The 13,372-nt window shown below is 43.9% G+C and overlaps 1 pseudogene; it reads left to right on the forward strand.

Moving 5' to 3' along the window:
* Positions 1–8,426: 8,426 nt before the first annotated feature.
* Positions 8,427–8,781, forward strand: LOC101611961 (annotated as a pseudogene).
* The last annotated feature ends 4,591 nt before the right edge of the window (positions 8,782–13,372 follow it).

Here is a 13,372-nt window from a genome sequence, read left to right on the forward strand (position 1 = left end):
TTTTTGGTCTGCTTCAGTGCTGAGGTGTTGGGGGCCTCTGAGGCTCTGGCTCTCTGATTTGGTAGGAGTTGATTTTCTCTGTGTTGGTCTCCTTCCCCTTTGTGCTGGTATCTGGTTCATCAGGAAAACAGCACCCTTGCTTGTTTGCCAATTGTCCTTAGTTTCATTCAGGGCCCTTTTGAGGTATGTTGGGGCAGCTCTCTCCTTAGGATCTGCATCTATCTGGAAAAGAGAAGCAGATTCTCCAACGGAGAGTAAGTTAGCACCCAGAAAATTGAGATAACACTTACATTTTTGGTAGAGATTTTGATAGGTGTAGGCCCTCTGGTACCCCATAATTGATGGTAGCTTGATATTGGAGAGTGGGCTTATGTTTGGGTATGGTTCTGACTTGTTTCCCAGCTCCAGCTATGCGTCTCGTACCACTGAGGGGATGTTTTTGCATACGCTACCACTTGCTATAATTGTGAATCCAAGAGGGGAAGGAAGAGCAAACTTCGTTAGTTTGGGTGAATGGCCATAAGTATTTATTTAAGCCATTTCAGCTGTCTTTCTTCATGACAACCCTAAGCACATCATGCAAGGAATGATACCATAAATGGTCTAACTTGCCCACATGGCACTCTTCCCCCAGAAAGAGCATGGGCAGGTCTTTCAAAGTGCTTGAAAATGACAGAGGCCACTACCTGTGCCTGTTGTTGTCACACCTGAGGTACGCATGCTCCCTTTGAGTTCTACATGAGTCCAAGTTATCAGATGTCAAGTGAAGGCATGTAGAACTCAATAAGCCAAGCACACACTAGGAAATCTTTGGGGAGAACCAGCGGGTTATGCATCCCCTAGTTCATCTAGGCGCACACAAATCTGGCTGTGCACTAGTTTGCTAGAGCTCATGTACTAAACTACTACTGCTTGGATGGGTTACATAGCAGAAATTTGCTTTCCGATGGCACTGTGCTCTGGCAACCCCAGAGACTTCCTCTGAGGGCACTCTCCTTAGCTGGAGATGGTGCACCCATAATTCAATGATATTCTCACTCTGTACATACCTGCTCCCAAAGTTCCTGTTCTCCAAAAAGTACCAGTAGTTTTAGATTCCTTATATACCCTAATGACTGCAATTTTAACTCAACTACCTTTTAAAATATGGAGTCACTTCCATAACTAGTCACATCTTAAAATATTAGGGATTAGCATTTCACCATAATAATTTAACAGAGGAAAAAATTTGGCCTGTGAGTGTGTGTGTGTGTGTGTGTGTGTTTGGTCCTAAAAATGATAAAGCCTAACATTCATTGGTATATAAAACTTATTTCCCACTCAAAATAGTGAAATTCATAACACACACTCCTTTATTATAATCTGAGTAAAGAATATATTTTAGATGTTTTTGCACATGATACACTAAGTGCAAAATTGAGTGATTTATTCTTATGCTTCAATTTAATGTAGATTTGCACTGGGTTTCATGGAAATTCATCAAATTTTTAAAATAAACTTTGTGAAGTACCCATACTTCAGAGGCATGAAACTTTGTCTTAAATATATATTATGTTAAGCAAATAAAATTCAGGTGAACACTGTTGTTCATGGTGTACTTTATGTACAATTTTCCATTAGCCTCTTGCCACTAATGTTCACATATCAATTTACACTCTTATCTATGCCTTAACATCACTTCACTTCTTTAAGACATGGGATGGGAGAAAGAATCAAAGAAAGGGATAGAGTATGTAAGGAAAAGGCACAATGGAGGCATAGAAGGAAGAGTGAGGAGGAAGGAAGACATGGAAGAGGAGAGAGGAGGAGGGAAGAAGGGAAAGAATGAAGCAAGGAAGGAAAACATGAATTTTCGCAGTTACTGTCCCTGCTGAGGCAAACATCTGACCAGAAGCAGCTTATGGAGGTAAAGGGTTTATTTAAGTCTAACAGATTCTGGGGAACATTTTGTGCTGGAAGAAACTGGCCCACTTTAGCATACATCCACAGCAGAGAGAAACCAACAACAGCAAGCATGATCAGTCACAGCCCAAACTGGATCTCTATGTACCTAGCAGGACTAAACAGTGATCAGCCCCCAGTGACACTCCTTCTCCAGCAGGGTTCTGCCTGCTAATGATCAAGTAGGAAGCTTAATCAAAACGACATGAGTCTGGGGACTACAGAGAAGAATCAGCATTTAAGCTGCTTGCCTGCGAAGCCTAATAACATGGGTTTAATTTCCCAGTACCCATGTAAAGTCAGATGAAAAAAGTGGCATATATATCTAGAGATTGTTTGCAGTGGCTAGAGGTTCAGGCATCCCATTCTCTTTCTCTCTCTCTCAGATTAATATCTTTAAGTGTTTAAGGAAGAAGTAGCTTTCTATAGTACTGACGAATGCCATTTTTAGTTTTGTGTATCTCCACCAACATCTCCCACACTTAGCCTATATCCCCCTCTCTTATTGGCAAATGAATGTTGAGAAAAATACCTTAGTGTCTGGAGGATATGCATTTACATTCAAACCATCACACGATTGAAGAAAGGAAGAAGTAAAGGAACAGAGGGAGCAAGGGAGGGAGGGAAGGCATACTTTGGACCCCTTCTGTAAATGCAAAATGGGTCTGTAAATCAACTGAACAAGAAAATACCCTCAGAAAATGCCATCTGTCCTAGAGGTTTTACACCCAGCATCGAGCTTGTCTAAAATGTTGGCAGCTCTCACCCCCTGAGAACACACAGTGCTCTGGAATTGGCAATGGTCCTCCTTGATATTGACCACACTCACCCCTTGTTAGAATGCACTGAAGTCCAGTGGTTCCGTTGGAAACTGAGCACTCTCTCACATTAAATGTGTACTCTCCTCAACTCTACAATAAACTGTCTTCTAAACTAAACAGCGTGTCTCCTCTGAATTCTCTGATGGAAATGAGATTGGCCAGGGAGCTCAGGTTGGGTGCAAAGCAAGATCACAGTAGCAGGCTCACTCACCCCTTGTGTAAACCCTACTGGCTCCCCTTGTGTACTGATCTTTTGTGGCCTCACCTTGTGAGTGTGAAGAGCCCTGTGACTGGTCAGGTCCACTTCATACCACGGAGAAGCTCAGGCAGCTCCAGAGAGCAGAGCACTTTTTTACCAACGATATCTGCATGTTGTTAATGTAGAAGACACAGCTGTCACTTCAAAGAGAAATAAGAGGTAGTTTATTCTGAAGCCAAATACGAGTGCCCATGGCCTGGAAACACAGATTTTGGTGACCTCAAACTATATGTTCTGCTATGCTAGTAGTTTCATGAAGTTTTTATAGCAACAGCAAAAAGATGGTCGTAAACTAAAGCACTTTCGAAATAAACTGGCTGAAGCATCAGTATGCAAGTTATAGCAAAATGGGGAATTCACCATAAGTGTCAGATACTATCTGATGACATTCTGGGTCCTTGGATTGGTGGAAGCTTGGGAGTCTGTTCTTATGTTCCAAAAAGGATGAAACCTAATCCAGTGATAAGCCTGTTAAGTCAGACACAGATTTAGGCAATAAGTAGCTTTTGAGAGGCTACAGGAAGCTCAAGGTAATCTGGCTGTGATCCTGCAACATTCCACTTCTACAGGAGATCTGTCAATCCATTCAGACTTCTGTGAGGCCGATTCAGCACTTTCTGGGAACTTCAGTTCACAGTCTCTGCTCACAAAATGACACCTTTGTCCTATGTCAAGCACAGGGGCAGTCGTTAAACAGATCTCTCACCGTGTCAAGCTGAAAGAGAGCAATTCCCGCTTCTTTTAGCTTTCCCTCCTGACAGTCTGACAGTCAGTGCCAATGGGCCATGTCATGGGATGATTGTCTTGCTTCATGTACCTGCTGTAACTACATGAAGTCTATGGAAGAGAGTACAACCTGGCATGCATTGTCAAACTGCACGCAGAAAACCCTAACTCTCCCCATTCTCTCCTCCCCCTCTTTTTCCTTTTTCCTCACTCTTCCCCTCCTCTTCCTTTCTCTTATTCCTTCTCTTCTTTCTTCTCCCCTTCCTTTCTCCTCCTCCTCTTATTTTCTCCTCCTGTTCTTCCTTTCTACTCTACCTTCTCTTCTTTCTCCTCCTACTTTACATTTATTATCCTTTTCTTCTTTTTCTTCCTCCTCTTCCTTTCTCCTCCTCCTCCTCCTTTCTTCTCCTCCTCTTCCTTTATTTTCTTCCTCCTCTTTGTAATTTCTCCTTTTACTTCTCCTCTTCCTAGTTCATTACCTTCCTTTCTCCTTCTCACAAAATGACTCTCTCCCCTCCTGCTCTTCCTCCCCTCCCTTGTCTGTTTTCACATCCTCCTCTTTTTCTCTTTCCTTCCTTTTCCTCTCCCTTTAAATAAAGAACCATGTCTCCTCTTCCCCTTACTCTCCTTGTTCTCCTTTTCTTCCCCTCCTCTCACTCTTCATTCTTCCTTTTCCTGTAAGCCAAAAGTGTGCAAACTGTACTCTATGAACCAAGACCAGCCTCCTTTTATAAATGGTCCAAAAGCTAACAATAACTTTACCTTATCGGCCTCGGGTTGCTGGGATAAACTTCCAAAGCAAGCTCAGTAATGAGAGAAAGGAAATTTATATGAGGCCTACAGATCCAGTGGAAGTTCTATAATGACCTTCACTTAACAGGACCAAGAAGAGAAAGAAAGAAAAGCCAAAAGCCACCAGTACACCATAAGCAAGCACATTTCAGGAACATAGGCAGATGTCAGGCACTCTGCATATCTGAGTTCGTAATTCAGACTCCTTTAGGGCTGGACCCTAATATTGTCCCACGGTGACACTTCTTCCAGCCAGGAGGATGAAGATCTAAATTACACAATTCAATAAGCTCCTGAATATATTAGAGGACAGACATCCATTCAAACTACCACACAAGGAGAATTTGATTTGTTTTTATAATTATGTGTAGATATGTATGAAGTGTGGGAGAGCACAGTGCACATGTGGAGGTCTGAGGACAATCTTGGGTTCTTTGTCGTCTCCCTTATCCCTGCTTGAGACAAGGTCTCCTTATTGTTTTTTTGTTTGCTAATTCTTTAGTTGAAACCTAGCTGGCCCCTGAGCTTCTGGATTTTCCTGTGTTCACTTCCTGTTATCAAAGGTTTCTTAGGATCACACATGTAAGGGCCACTTTGCACCTCTATGTGGATGTTGGGGAATCAAACTTGGCCCTGCAGGACAAATGTAAATGAATATGATATTCTGTTCTATATAAGGAGCTGAATATTTTGTGGGAGGAAAGGGTTTATTTTGTTTTAAAGGCTCAAGGGGAAACTCCATGATGGAAGTGAAAACATGGCATGAGCAGGGGCTGGGCTCCACCTCCTGGCCAACATTAATTGTACAACAGAAGTGGGAGAGTGTGCTTTAACACCCACGTGCCCACAGCCAACAACACACGTCCAACAAGATTCCAATTCCCAAATATCTGTCAACTGGTGATCAAGCATTCAGCTAATGAATACACACACACACACACACACACACACACACACATATGAATAGACTTGTACGTATACATGTGGATAAATGGCATAAAGCAACAATTTTAGGATTCTAGAAATATCTGCCAACAGGCATATTTGAGGAGAAGACAAGAAGTTTTTATTTGTACATTTATTTGAGAGAGAGAATAGGCACATCCGAGCCAATGGAAACAATCTCCAGACTGACGCACCACATTGTGCATCCAACCTTGAACGAGGATCCTAAGGCTTCACAGGCAAGTGCTAAGCCATCTCTCGGAGGTAGGGCCTCTAGCCATAGGTGATCTGGATTTCACTATGTAGTTTCTGCCTGGCCTTGAACTTACTACAATCCTCCTACATCTTCCTGAGTGCTGAGATTAAAGACGTGTGTCACTATACCCAGCCAGGATTTTTATCAGCCTAAATTAATTTCCCTTTCTTTCATCCATCACTCCCAGAAGTGGGCATTGTAGTGCAACCATGAGCACTCAAGGAAAAAAATCTTGTATTAATTACGCAGGCACAGAATGGCAAATAATGCATGGGAAAGGAATACAGAAATCCTCCCTCTATTAGTATTTTTCTTTCCTTATGTCTCATTTTAATTTCCAGAAAATTCCATGGTGGCAGTGAACACTCATGAGAAACCCTTGAGCAGAAATCCTGAGAGAAGGAATGGAGCTGAGTTTTATTTTATTTTTAACCAGAAATGTGGAATTGCAACTCAGGATAGAACAGAGAAAGAAGCAAGCAATTTTAACATTTTAAGAGTGAAAATATGAAGCATTTGAGTCCTCCAATGAGACTTTCATTTGGTGAGATCATCATACTCATAGGTGAGTACCACAAGAACAGGTCATGCTATGAAGTGAAGTCTCCCATTATTGGGATGGTCTTCCAACTTGCACACAAATAAAATGTTCATATTGCTGAATTGACATGCTGATCCAGTTGAAACTGAGAAATGATTACTCTGCCAATATCGTCACCTAGACTCTGCATTGGTGCATCTAGTCTTGCCTCCAGCATTTGATGCCTCAGTACTGTAAGCCCGACCACTCACTTGTGTTAGTTAAGTCACCTACTGTGACAGTCATAGACCGCTCATAAATAAGGTATATCTCTCACATTGCGGGAGGCTGGACAACCAGTATCTGTTTTCATCCAGGCTGTACCTGCCCATGTTTTCATTACATCCTTATTGGTCACGGAGCCCAAGGCCCCACAGGGAGGAGAGTGCTGTACACGACCCATCAGGGCTGGGGGTGGTGGAGGTCGCGCACAGCCCTTACACACGCCTGGAGGTATGGAAGACAGCAGCTGTGGAGGAAAGCAGCAGGGCTAGAGAGGAGGCAGCGCTGTCACGCACGGAAAGAGGCTGAGGAGGCCCCATTACCATGTTTGGCCCAAGTGATTCAATAGAGAGGGGCGGGGCTCCGCGCGCACGGGTGACGTCACAAGCGCGCGCACGGGTGACGTCACAAGCGCGCGCACGGGGCTCCGCGCGAACGGGCGACGTCACAAGCGCGCGCGAAAGGCGAAGTGACTCTACAGAGAGGGGCGGGGCTCCGCGGCAGAGGAGTGACCATAAAGCAAGCCCCCGAGAAGCGGCCACCCACGCTCAGCGCGACCTTCCTTGGCGGGCGAGCGGCCATGGTAGGCGAGGCAGTGGTTTGCCACATCTGGGTAATTTACGGACGTGGGGGCCGGATGTTGGTGACTGGCGTCCGGTGGCTGGGCGGAAGTGGCTCCAGCTTGATGTGGGCGGATCTAGCATGGCTGGGCGTGCTGAGTTGGGTGGGCGTGGACGTGGCTGGGCCGTCTGCTCCCTGAAGTTGGCTTGGTGCTAGACCATCATCCATTCCGTGCTGAATTCACTGGGGTCCAGCCCTGTAAGGTCCCCGTGAGAGCTGGCCGTTCCCATCCCTTCTCCAACCGTCTCTGTCCTCAGTCATGGAGTCCCAGCTCGCCAGGGCCTCCTGACACTGAAAACGAACTCCAAACGTATGCGCCACCTTGTAAGTCTGGCTCATGTGGGTTCTGTGGAATTGAATCGGGGTCCTTTGGCTTTGGAGGCACACACCTGTACCACTAAGCCATCTCTCCTGTCCAACATTGGTTAATTTTATCAGTGTCCCCCCCCCTCCCCCCGGTAGTCACAGAAAACCTTTATTGCCGCAGGAAGTAAGTGCGACTCCTTTCTGATTGGAGTTCACACAGCACCTGCTCCCCTCCATTCTACGGCCTGGCCGTCCTACACCTCTTTATCTGTCTGAGCAAGTTCCCCTAGGGAATCCCTAGCGCCCTGAATCTGTGTGAGATACAGGGTCCTCGTCCATTCGTGGAGGCATACCATGTTCGCTCAAGGCTTTGAAAGAGTACACAGTGCTTCCATATTTACATGGGTTGCAGGAGTGTGTAACATGATCAGGATGCCCTTCCAGGTAACCTTCAGCTGGCCCTCCCAGGTATAAACTTTCCTTTTGCAGCTAGTTGGCAATAAAATAATTTGCATTGTTCAATAATAATAGCATGATAATTGGTTATTAACAGTTAATATTTTATTAGTAAGTTAATCAGTGTTCAATAACATGGATTAATTGTATTTTTTTATTTATTTGAGAGAGAGACACACAGAGAGGCAGATGGAGAGATGGGCAAGCCAGGGCCTCTAGACACTGAAAAGGAATTCTAAAAGCATGTGACACATTGTGCATCTGGCTTATGTGGGGCCTGAGTAATTGAAGCTGGGTCCTTTGGCTTTGCAAGCAAACACCTTTAACTCTAAGCCATCTCTCCTGCCCAACATGGGTTAATTTTATTAATGATATATTTTTTTCCTCTTGGGAGGCACAGAAAATCTTTATTGCCACAGAAAGCAAGTGCACTCATATATGTTTTGAGAATTACAAAATAAAGACTTTATACAATAAAGTTAATACTGATCTAGGGGAGAAATGGTGCTGATAACTAGCCACATTCTTGAGTGGGCAAAGGCTGGGATCCGGATCCCTACAATACCCAAGATACTGGAAGAGATTGAAGTCATCCCAAGAGAATCCTACCCCTCAACAGGGATGAGCAGGGGCCCAACAAAGTATCTATGTCTAGCACCACCAAGGAGAGCAACATCTTCCAGAGATCAGAGGTCCTAGCAGCTCTGATTGTACATGCCATGTTGGGCATCATCTTTGCTGTCATTCTGATCCTGCTGTTTTTTTTTTACCTCATGAAGAAGAAGGATAAGGCAGCTACAAACTGGACAAGGAGCCCATCTACAAAGAAGCCCCCACCAATGAGTTCAGCGCATGAATCTTCCCACGGACACTGCTTGGCCTTAAGCAGGGAGGAAAGCCAAAGGATTGTGAGCAGTGGACATTAGTAATAATGACCTACCTGTCAGTGTCTCCATCTCTAATCAACTTTTCAGGGTCAGAAGGTATATCTTGTACTGTGCTGCCTTACTTTTTGATTCTTGGACCCCAGTTGCCTTGGAAGAAAAATGGGGTGGAACTTTGCATTTCTGAAGGCAATCCTGGGGTTGGGTCATAATTTTCAAACTTTCCAAATAAGAAGGTAGGACCAGTTCAGAGCTTGAATTGAACATACCTCATCTAGGACCATCCTTAAGCTGGAGAGGATGAGGTACAAGTTAGAAGCCTGCCCAAGACTGCTTTATTCCCTCCTTACACACCCTGTCCATCTGTCAAGAATTGGGAAAGGAACTAGAACCCTCTGGACCTTGTGAGGTGTTCATTTATGGGTGTCTCTGTGATATACCTTGGGCCATTCAAGGTTCTTTCAAGTTACTTGGAAATCAGGGGTTTTTTTGGAGGGGTGGACGCGGGATGGGGGGAGATGTGAGTGTGTAGAAAGTGGACACCAAAGGTGCTCTGTAGAATATTTGTAAATCTATTTTTTAGTATATTCATTCCTTCATGCAGTTTCTGGTGCCTAGGCGGGTGTGTGGAGATAGAGAATATTTTAATTGAAAGCATTTCCACTACACCTGCTAAGTTTGTGTTTAATATTGTGTGTTGTGTGTGTGAGTGTGTTTCTTGACCATTAGAGAAGATCTGGAGATACGATTTTTTATTAATTTTAATTTTTTACTGTTTCAGCTTCAAACAGGCTTCCTCCATCTTCCCGTTTTTTTTTCAATTTTATTCCATTTTCTTTAAACCCCCTTTCCATTTTTTTTAAAACACTTTGTCCCACTCCCCTATATATGACAGTGGCCATTTCTGAAGCTGCTTATGTAAGAAATAGTTTTGGCTGAAATGGTTTTCTAGTAGATCCCAAAATATAATGCATGGTGATGGTGGGGTATTTGTGTACATGTGCTTATAATAGGTGGTTCTTACTTGGTTCTACAAAAGTAAATAAAGATATATGTTTTAGGATGTCATGTGATATTTCCAGGTTCTTTGTTGTTCATTTTTTAAAATTTATTTATTTGAGAGTGACAGACATAGAGAGAAAGACAGATAGAGGGAGAGAGAGAGAGAATGGGCGCGCCGGGGCTTCCAGCCTCTGCAAACGAACTCCAGACGCATTCGCCCCCTTGTGCATCTGGCTAGCGTGGGACCTGGGGAACCGAGCCTCGAACCTGGGTCCTTAGGCTTCACAGGCAAGCGCTTAACCGCTAATCCATCTTTCCAGCTCTCCAGGTTCTTGTCGGCTGGGCTGCTAAGTGCTTTTCCATATGGTTGAGTCTGTCCTTGACTGCTTTTTTTGCCCTGTTCCAGGTTGCCTTCTCCTGACTGAGCTGAAATAGTTGAGAGTAGTAGCATACTCTAACCCTCTTTGTGCCTTCTGTTTTGGGGTCCAGTGGAGGAGTTGCTAGGTATCCTTTCTCCCATCTATCAGTGATTGCTGAAGAACAGGAAACAGTGTGGGCCAATTCACACCACAGAAGTTAGAAATTCATGTCTCAATTGTACTGGCTGCATTGAGAGTGTTTTGTCACTACCTATTAGATTCACTGCTGAGAGATCTAAATTGGCTTAGAGAGTTGGAGCTCAACTTTCATGGGATGATGACCCTTGTAACCCTGGGGAAGGGAAAGGGACCAGGAGGGTGGGGTGTGATGTGGCCTGTTATCTGAGCCTCAATTGCAGGAAGAGGCCTGGTGGTTTAGTGCATGGTAGGTGGAAGAAACACACTCACTCTCTGTGCTCAGTGGCTTTTGACTCCCCTCTGCAGCCAAATACAGGGTCACAGCTGGCTGGGTCCTCCTACCTCCAGTGCCCTTTTCCTTGGGCTATGTTGGAGTGAGCATCTTTTCTGTAGCTCCTCTCTCACTGTTGTCTGTTACTGATTGACAGAAGAATAAAATAAAATAAAACCTGGTACTTTGTAGAAAAAAAGAAGTGGAAGGAAGAGGAGGAGGAGGAGTTGTTCCAGGAATCATTAGCAAAGGCCTTATTGCAAAATGCAGGTGTTTACTCTTACCCAAGGAATGGGATGACCCCTCTGTGCAATGTAACATGACCTTCCTGTATCTCTATTTCTAAATACATTTGTGATTACATAGAATGTTTCTTGTCTCAGTCCCCCTATGTGACCTACGTAACTTTGTGACTTCTTGTAATAGGCCCCCTTGTTTAACAGTATGCAACTATGTGGTTTAACTCCCAACCTGTTGTTACTGTGAACATCATCTGGTTATTTCCAATAAAATCTGACACTCTAAAATTTAGGTGCTGCAGTCAGAGATCCTGACCTCTTGAGTGTAGCCCCAATGCATCGGCTTTTACCCAGTACTCTGTGAGTCAGTGGTCTTAGTTGTGATCACCAAGCACCATTGCACTATTTGACTTTCAACAAAGGAGGACATTAGTACTAAGGATTCAGATACATATATAAAAAAGCAGTCTATCTAGTATGATAAGTTTTATTGACTATGAATGTTTTAGGTGGGCACAGTTATACTTAACACTGGTTTTTGAGTTAGAGTCTCACTCTGGTCCAGGCTGACCTGGAATTAACTATGTAGTCTCAGGGTGGCCTAGAATTCAGTGATTCTCCTACCTCTGCCTCCAGAGTGCTGGGATTAAAGGCATTCACCACCACGTCAGGCTTCCTCTTGTTACATTTTTGTTCTTAAGAATACATTTTTATGTTACAGTTTTTATGAGTTACCTTACCTTTGTAAAATATGGTGCTGTTTCTTTAACTGTTTATTCTTAGAAAGATCAGTCTTCCCAAGTTTTATTGTTGTTTTTATTAAAAAAGGGGGTGGGGTGGGCTATGGCATTGTTACAATTAATTACACTTTACTTGAAGGATAGAACCCAAGACAGATGTGGGTTTAGGAGACTTCAATCTTTATGGCACTTGTTAGTTGATTTTGCTCTACTTTGTCCATTGCCTTGCAATGTAATAACACCTATGTTACTGGACAAAATAGGTTGCTATCTTTAATTACGTTTTTCCTTGCCTTCACCATGTGGCAGGACCTTTTCTTATTTTTTATTATTGACAACTTCCATAACATTAGACAATACGCCATGATAATTCCATCGTGACTCACTTTCCCCTTCACAACCCCACTCTCCATCATGTCACTTCCTTTTTAAAGTTGGATGAATGCATTGCATTTTGTATCATGCTTGGTTATTAGTTTATGGGAGCCAGGGGTGGATTATGGTGGTTTCATTCAGGTGTCCCTCATGAAATTTGGTGTTCTGAATGCAAGATTCCAAGCTGATGGAGATTTGGGAATTGATGCTTTTCTTAGAAAAGAAGTGTCATATTGATATGCATATCCGGTATCACTATGAAATGGCCAAGGGAATACAGGCAAACTCTGGTACATCCATCAGCTGTTTTATATTACAGGGGAAACCAAGCTCTGGGATCAGTTATGGCAGTTGAGGGGCTGGTTATAAGTTGACCATAGAACTGGCATCAATGTCAGTAGGTGGTGCTGTGGTGGGGAGACAGAGCTACAACTTGGATGGTTGACATTAGAGAGGATGCTAAGAATTCAGTTAGTACTAGAGGATGATAACACAGTAATCAGGTGGATGAGAGGTTAGTACGTCACTCTAGGATCACATGGACACCAGAGTGTTAGAGAAATTGGTTGTTAGGTGGGTTCTAAGAGCAATGGGATGATCGTGGAGGCTAGGGACATGGCATTATTGTGAAATTATATCAGTGTGGTGGCAGGTGTCTGTGTGTAACACTAAGCATAGAACCAAGGGTGGGATGGAAAGGCCATGATCCTTAATGTATGTTTCAATGAAGCTTCTTGGACTCAGGGATGATACCAAGGATCAGAGGGCAGAGGTAGGAATTTTATAGGAATCTTAGGGCTGTTTCTGGGCTGAGTGGTCCAGACTGGGACACGACCTCAATCAGAATTAGCCTTGGATTATATCAGACTTGTATCATGTTCCAGATTGATACTGGGGCTTGGTATACTTCTGTGGGTCACATGGGTTTGCTAAGGAGTCTATCTAGGGACAATATAAGTTGCTGAAATGCTCATGGGATTGTGTTGTATTTATGTGTAAGTGTGTGACACTGGGAAGTGTATGTTGCTGCATTGGGCATTGGGATATAACTAGACTCCTGCAATGTTCTTGAGCAAAAGTGGTAAAGGTCAAATCCTTGAATTTCAGAATCTGGTACTGGCTTTCTGAAGTGATGCCAGTGGAAGAGAGGACAGGGAGAGAATCTATCATCACACTGGGGGTTGGGAATGATTACATGGCATGAAATAAACATTAAAATGTGAATTTGTGGGGCTGGAGAGATGGCTTAGCAGTTAAGCGCTCGCCTGTGAAGCCTAAGGACCCCGGTTCGAGGCTCGGTTCCCCAGGTCCCACGTTAGCCAGATGCACAAGGGGGCGCACGCGTCTGGAGTTCGTTTGCAGAGGCTGGAAGCCCTGGC

This window comes from Jaculus jaculus, chromosome Y (assembly GCF_020740685.1).
Source record: "Jaculus jaculus isolate mJacJac1 chromosome Y, mJacJac1.mat.Y.cur, whole genome shotgun sequence".
Lineage (NCBI taxonomy): Eukaryota > Metazoa > Chordata > Mammalia > Rodentia > Dipodidae > Jaculus > Jaculus jaculus.